Source organism: Chinchilla lanigera, unplaced genomic scaffold (genome assembly GCF_000276665.1).
Source record: "Chinchilla lanigera isolate Chin_1 unplaced genomic scaffold, ChiLan1.0 scaffold00031, whole genome shotgun sequence".
Lineage (NCBI taxonomy): Eukaryota > Metazoa > Chordata > Mammalia > Rodentia > Chinchillidae > Chinchilla > Chinchilla lanigera.
This window is the reverse complement of record NW_004955432.1, coordinates 537663-546121: the sequence shown is the minus strand read 5'-3', so window position 1 is coordinate 546121 and position 8459 is coordinate 537663. Positions and strand designations below refer to the sequence as shown.

Here is an 8459-nt window from a genome sequence, read left to right as displayed (position 1 = left end):
AGAGGTAAGTATAGATCTACAAAAGGAATGGAAATGATAATATATGTTAAATAGATGGATAATTACATGGGACATTTTTCTTATATTTAAATCACTATAAACTGCAATTGTGTGTTTAAAGAAAGATAAAGATAACAACATAATGTGTGGTTTATAAAGTATGAAATAGCAAAATGTACAGCAGCCAAAGTACAAAGGTTAGGGGAAGAGAAATGTAAGTATGCAGATACAAGGTTGTTATATTATACATGAAGTGGTATAATGTCCCTAGAATGTAGATTGTGATGTTAAAGGTGTATACTAAAAACTTTGGATCATAATACAAAGTCATATGACAAAGTTATAAGTTATAACTCACATGGCAATAAAGGAGCATTTACCTGTACCCATCTTGATATAGAAGAGTGACTTGTTATGATGACACAGAGATGCCAATACATTGACAGAAGATTTTTATTTCTTACACTGCCGGAGAGGAGGCACAGTGGTCCATTCAGGGTCATGGTGATGGGGGATAGCACTAATGTCTTCCAGGAGGCAGAAAAAATTGAAGGAAAGTCCAAGTCAGAGCCTTCACTGTGCTTTCTGTGGAGGAGACAAGGCAGGCTAGGGAAAATAATCTAGTAGTGGCTAATTTGAAGAACTGCAGCACTGTTTGGAGAATGATGGTTGCCCCCAGTACTCTACTACTGGGTGCTGTGTTGACTTCATATAGGGAAAATAGTGCCTTGTTGTGTGTGAGTTAGATAAAGGAGAGGATTGGGGATACATAGTCAAGTTTGGTAGATAGGTATATGAAACGCAGACTCGTCAACAGTTGTCTTTAGGAATTACTTATCCCAAAAAGGAAAATCTCTCCAGCCCTCAAAGATGTCAAAACATAAAATGCCAAAAATTTTTTTTAAACATGGCTAATACAGAAGATGAAATGGAGTAATAAAAAATCCTTAATCCATAGTATCTCACTAACATATACAAATTTTATATTTTTTGTGCTCACTAAAAAATAAAAAATATGAAAAATCCTAGATGGAAAAGAAAGTGAAAAGTAGTAAAAAAAGGAATAAAAAACAGATGCATAAATATATAATAAGCAGAAAGATTTTAGCTTTAGATTCAAATATATTGATAAATATTTACTATAAATGGTTTAAACACCCAAATTAAATCCAGAAGTTCTCAGAATGAATAAAGTAAACCAAGCTATCAATCTTGCTTTCACAAAACCTGTATTAAATATAAAAATACAAACAGATAAGCATAAGATTCAAAAGAGACAAATCATGCCAATATTAACTAAAAGAACTAAAGAAAACTAGTGTGGGTAAACTTTAAGACTCAAACCAAACAGTATCTTCTCTGATGCTAATGGAACTAAATAAAAATCCAACCAGAAAAATAACTGAAAATTTACCCCAAACAGGTGAAAACCAAATAATGGACTATTGAGTAAAATGTACTATAGAGGAAATCAGAAAGTGAAATTTAAAAAGTATTTTAAAGGTTAGAGATATAGCTTAGTGGCACAGTGCCTGCCTGGCAAGCAGGAGGTCAAGAATTCGATCCCTGGTACAAAAAAAATCAAAACAAAAAGTATTTTAACTTAATGAAAATAATGGAAAAGAATACCTAAATGTATATAATAAAGATAAAACAGTACTTAGAAGAAAAGTTATTATCTATAATTAGGAAAAGCTACAAAGGATTTGAATAATGAGCTCAACCTCCATTTCCTTTTAGCAATTATTTAAAAGAACTAAAGAAATACACCTAGAGTAAACAGCAAAAACAAGAAGGCAGAGTATATGATACTGAAGTAAAACACATTACAAGAAACACAAAGAGAAGACCAATTCTCTTATGAACAGAGATGCCAAGAACATTATAAAAGAATAAGTCACACAGTACACCAAGTGAGGATTTATTTCAAAGTTCAGACTGGATATAATACTCAAAAATAATCAGTGCAATTTAACACATTAACAAACTGAAAAATACAAACAATTTCATCATTTCATCAGATGCAAGAAAAGTATATGACAAAATCCAGTAAACATTTCTTATGAAAATTCTCAGCAACTGAGATATAGAAGTGATTCACCATGGGTGAGAACATTTACAAAAGACCTAGAGCTAACATGTTAATAAGAGGCTAAACATTTTCCCATCTCCATTAGCAACAAAGAAAGGATATCAATATTGCACTGTGGAGGTCATAGGCAGTGCATTAAAGCAAAGAGAGAAAATAGAATGCTCCCAATTTGGAAAGAAATTTTCAAAGACAACATATTGCCTATGTAGAAAATTCTACATATAATATTAAATATGTCAAGGGTAAATATGACATAAGATCTGAAGGCTTAAAATTACAAAATTTACTGAAAGATGTAAATAGATGGGAAGTATATCATGTTTGTAGATTCAAAGACTCAATATTGCTAAGATGCCATTCCCTCTAAATTGGTCTTTATTGGAAGTATTTCTAATCAAAACCCAAGTAAATTTTCCATAGAAATTTACAACCTGATTCTCAAATTCATATGGAAATGCAGAAGATCTAGCATATCCAAACCAAATTTGAAGAAAAAAGAGATAAAAGGGGCTGGGGATTTAGCTCAGCGGCAAAAGCGCCTGCCTAGCAAGCGCAAGGTCGTGAGCTCGGTTCCCGGTACCGGAGAAAAAAAAAAAAAAAAAAAAAAAAAAAAAAAAAAAAAAAAAAGAGATAAAGTTAAGGGATTTACATTCTCTAAGATCAAGACTTATTATAATGCTACAGCAATCAAGATAGTGTCACATTGTATAAGAAGTGTATAGTGTGGCACAGACAAGTAGAGCAAAGGAACAGAATACAAAATCTGGAAATAGATCCAAACATATAGGTAAAACTGATTTTTGACAAAGTGCAAAGGTAATTCATTGGGAAAACGTTAACCTTTTAAATAAGGCTTGAAAAGTTGTCTACCATGTGTATAAAAATGAATTTTGACCCTACTTTGTATCATATATAAATATTAACTCAAAACAAATTATGAATTTTGTAAAAACTAAAACTAAAAATCTTCTAGCATAAACCATAGAAGAAAATCTTTGTAACTTTGAGTCATCAAATATTTCTTAGACACAAAACTTAAAAGCATAAACTGTAGGACAAAAAAAAGTTACCGGCTTCTCATGGTGAACCCTAGAGATGAGGCACTCCAGGACTACCACAAGAAACTGCTGGAGCACAAGAAGATTCACGGCTGTCTGAAGGAGTTAAGGGAACAATTAAAAGAACTACCCAAGCAGTATGAAAAGTCTGAAAACGATTTGAAGGCCCTACAAAGTGTTGGGCAGTTTGTGGGTGAAGTGCTTAAACAATTAACTGAAGAAAAATTCATTGTTAAAGCTACAAATGAACCAAGATATGTTGTGGGTTGTCGTTGACAGCTTGACAAAAGTAAGCTGAAGCCAGGAACAAGAGCTGCTTTGGATATGACTACACTATCATGAGATATTTGCTAAGAGAGGTGGATCCATTGCTTTACAACATGTCTCGTGAAGACCCTGGGAATGTTTCTTATTCTGAGATAGGAGGGCTGTCAGAACAGATTTGAGAACTAAGAGAGGTAATAGAATTACCTCTCACAACCTAGAATTATTCCAGCATGTGGGAATAATACCTCCAAAAAGCTGTTTGTTATATGGACCGCCAGGCACAGGAAAAACACTCTTGGCATGAGCTGTGGCTAACCAGCTGGACTGCAACTTCTTCAAGGTTGTATCTAGTTCTATTGTAGACAAGTATGTTGGTTAAAGTGCTTGTTTGATTAGACAAATGTTTAATTATGCAAGAGACCCTCAGCCATGCATCATTTTTATGTATGAAATCGATGCTATTGGTGGTCGTCAGTTTTCTGAGGGCACTTCAGCTGACAGAGATTCAGAGAACTTTAATGGAGTTACTGAATCAGATGGATGGATTTGATACTCTGCATAGAGTTAAAATGGTTATGGCAACAAACAGACCAGATACGCTGGATCCTGCATTGCTGCGTCCAGGAAGATTAGATAGAAAAATACATATTGATTTACCAAATGAACAAGCAAGATTAGATATATTGAAAATCCATGCATGTCTCATTACAAAGCATGGTAAAATAGATTATGGAGCAACTGTCAAAGTTTCAGATGGTTTTAATGGAGCAGACCTGAGAAATGTTTGTACTGAGGCAGGTATGTTTGCAATTCGTGCTGATCATGATTTTGTAGTTCAAGAAGACTTCACGAAAGCAGTCAGAAAAGTGGCTGATTCTAAGAAGCTAGAGTCAAAATTGGACTATCAACCTGTGTAGTGTACTATTGGGTTTTTGATGGCTGCATGACAGACACTGACTTAATATAAAAATAAAGTTAAGGAAAATAAAAATAAATAAATACATAAATAAAAAAGTTACCAACACATATTCTCTCTCTGTTCCTCTCTCTCCCCCTCACTGTCTATCTCTTTCTCTTTGTTCCTGTCTCTCTCCCTCTCTCTCTTTCTCTGTCTCCCTGAGTTGTTTTCATAAAGAAGGGTACTGTGGCTTCTATCTAAAATACCCCACCGGGGCTGGGGATTTAGCTCAGTGGCAAAGCACCTGCCTGGCAAGTGCAAGGTCATGAGTTCGGTTCCCAGTACCGGAGAAAAACAAAATAAAATAAAATAAAATAAAATAAAATAAAATAAAATAAAATACCCCACCAAATCTCGTATCTTCAGAGATGGAGGTTTAGAAGATAAATGGATCATGGGGAGCTATGCTCATCGACTCACACTTCTGAGTTGGAATTGATTCCCTGATTAGTTTAGAGTGAATTGTACTGTGAGGAAACAGGGCCTGGTCAGAAAAGGGAAGTCACTTGGGGCATAACCAAGAATTACTGCCCCTCATCTCTCCCTTCTCTCTCTGCTTCTTGGCTGCCATGGATTGGGTAGCTTTTCTCTGCCAGGTCTTTCTACCATGCCATTCTTGTCTTGGAGTTAGCTAACCAAGGACTGAACATTTTGAAACCATAAGCCAAAATAAACCTATCTTCCTTTAAGTTGTGCCAGGTATTTTGTGTCAGCAATAGGAAAATGACTAATACAAAGGAGCCGCTTCAAAGATAATAGAAATCCTGAAAAGATTAAAGTGTAATAGTATTGGAGATGATGTCCAGAATAAGAGAATTAGAGAGTTGTGCTTTGAAGGAATAAATGTGAAAGAAATAGAAAGTGAAAAGAAGGGAATGATAGTTTGATAGAAAATGGTTTTTAAAAATATTTTAGCGAATGTACCGAGACAATTATTTGATTTTGAATAAGCTACCTTCATCAATAGCAAAGGAACAATAAGTTTTATTGAAAAATAAATGTATATCACAAACTATCTTAAGGCCTGAGGATTAGTGGAACAGAATGAAGACACAGACAAATCTCCAAACACACTCAGACGCCTTATCTTTGACAAAGGATCCAAACAAGTGCACTGGAAGAAAGATGGTCTCTTTAATAAGTAGTGTTGGAAAAACTGGCTTTCTACATGCTGAGGACTAAAGCCAGGCCCCTATCTACCACCAAGCACTAAACTAAAGTCAAAACAGATCAGGTATCTAAATATTAAAATAGAAACACTAAATCTACTAGAACAGAAAGTAGGTAGAAGTCCTGGAAACACACTTATAGGCAGAGACTTCATGAACAAAACCCAGACTGCAAGGGAAATAGTAGAAAGAATCAACAAATGGGATCTCACCTTACTAAAAAGCTTTTGCACAACAAAAGAAACCACCAACAAAGTGAAAAGACAGCCTATAGGGTGGGAAAAAATTATAACCAGTTGTCCCACAGACAAAGGACTTATATCTAGAACATATAAAGAATTGAAAAATAATCAAACCTACCAAATTTAAAGACCCAGTCCAAAAGTGGGCATCACAGATGAATACACATTTCTCAGATGAAGAAATACAAATGGCAAATAAATACATGAAAAAATGTTCAACATCATCAGAGATGAAAAAATGTTTTCACACCTCCACTTACATAAGCCACTAATATCTGTATGACCATGGTAATATCTGTATGACTTGGGTCTTGGAGTATAAAAGCTATAAGAATAAATAATGACTTCACAAATTATTTTTAAAAGTATAAATAGTCCACAACTATCATTTTTAAAAATGGTAAGTCCAAGTCTTAAACTTCTGGGCCAGAACCTTACCAAAATAGAGACTAAATTCTCTTATCAGTAGACCAAGGATTAAAATATAATGAGTTTTTAGTTAGATAATCTGGGAGTATTGAAATTCTCCTTTTCTTATTGTCAGCATTCATCTCTCTAAATCATCTCTTTCTCTTTGAACTTGGGAAAAAAGAATTTGATATCATGCAGTATTTAACTCAGTTAAAACAGGACCCCAGACAGAACCAAGAAACCCTAGAAGTTAACCATAATAACTCTTTGATCTCGATGGAAAACAGTTTGTGTGTTTATCTGAAAATCACCAGCATCAGGGCCAGAGATACAGCTGAGTGGTACAATGCCTGCCTGGCAAGTGTAGGGTCCTGAGTTCAATTCTCAGTACCAAAAAAAGAAAAAAGGAAATCACCAACATCAACACTACCTTCTCAGGGTGCATAAGTGTGTTTTCCTACACTTACTAACACTGGGTCCTACTTTCCAAAGGTGAGAAATCAATCAAAGCTGTAAAAAACTAAGAAAATTTAATTTAGAAATTAAAAATGTGAACTGGCTTTGCCAGAGCTCCTTATTTTGATTTGATTCAGCACTATTTGTACCTAATAGGTTCAAGTTTCTTGACTTTATAATATTTTAATAAATGATTGGCGTGTATATTTACTAAATAACACAAGACTTCCTCTGGAGAAAGAAAGAAATTTCCAGCCAACAGTGACTAAAACAACAGTAAAGAGTTCATGAAATCTGAGTAGATTTAATTTTTATTTTGTTTGGTTTGAATTGTATTGAGCAATCCAAAACAAAACAAACAAAAATCCTAAAATAACAGTTACTCATAATCCAACCCAGCACTGAGAACTATTAATGCGTATCATATTTGCTTGTTTTTTTCTGTTTGGATGTATTATTTTTAAAATTGTACAAGATATATGGTAATAATTTTTTAAAAAAAAAAAAATAACTAAGCTGAATACAGTGACATATCCTGCAATTGCAGCTATTCTGGAGGTTGAGGTAGGAGGATTATAAGTTAAGACCATTCTGGACCATTTGAGAAAGCAAATTAAAATAACATTGAGATTCCATCTCACTCCAGGTAGAATGGTTATATTCAAGAAATCAAATAATAACAAATGCTGGAAAGGTTGCAGGGAAAATGGAACCCTTTCACACTGTTGGTGAGAATGTAAGCTGATACAACCACTATGGAAGTCACTATAGAGTCCACAAAAAACTAAAAATAGAAATTCTATTTGACCCAGCTATTCCCCTGCTAGGTATCTTTCTTAAATAATTAAAAAATCATAGTACCGAGCTATATGCATACGCATGTTTATAGCAACACAATTCATAATACCGGTTGCTAAATATTAGAAGCAGCTTAAATGTTCATTAATAGATGAATGGATAACTAGAATGTATTTATATACAATGGAGTACTCTGTCAGAAAGAAGAATAAACGTGAGTCATTTCTAAGAAAACAGATGTACCTTGAGGCCACTGTTAAGTGAAGTAAATCAGACACAGAAGCTTAACTTTTACATGATTTATCTTATATGATAATCTCAATATATAAATAAAGTACAAAATAAAAGATAAACCATAGAAAATAGCAAGATGGATCTGTGGCATATGGGAAGGGAAGAGATAGAAGAAGAAAGGAGGGAAAGGTTTAAAAGTGGGGGATTGTGAAAGTCCCCATGAGGAGTGTGATCATCCTGTAAGACAGAAAAATAGATAAATAGGTAGATAGATAGATAGATAGATAGATAGATAGATAGATAGACAGATAGATAATTGATAGATAGATGACAGAGATGCATGCAGGGGTCTAAGAGATGCAGAGAGAGGGAGGGAGGAGAGGGAAGGGGTTAAAACAAAGAGCTGAGAAATGTCATGAACATATACCAGCTCCCCACAATGAATGTAATTACTATGTACTACAAACATATACTAATAAAAGATTTTAAAATAATTTAAAACATGTTAAATCCAGCCTGAGCCACATAGTAAGACATGAGCTTTTAAAAAGGAAAAAGAAATAACTTGATCCTTTCTTATAAAGTCAGATATCTTTTGGTCTCCACACCTGTTATGCTCTAAATGTTTGAGTTACTCTAAATTTCATATTTTGGAGTTCCAATTTACAATGTCATGATATTTGGAGGTGGGGCTTTGGGAAGTAATTAGACTTTGATGAGGTCATGAGGGTAGGGACCACCTAATGGGATTAGTGTCCTTATAAGAAGAAAAAG

At 34.2% G+C, this 8459-nt stretch overlaps 1 pseudogene; it reads left to right on the top strand.

Moving 5' to 3' along the window:
* Positions 1 to 3171: 3171 nt before the first annotated feature.
* On the top strand, positions 3172 to 4334 carry LOC102022112 (annotated as a pseudogene).
* The last annotated feature ends 4125 nt before the right edge of the window (positions 4335 to 8459 follow it).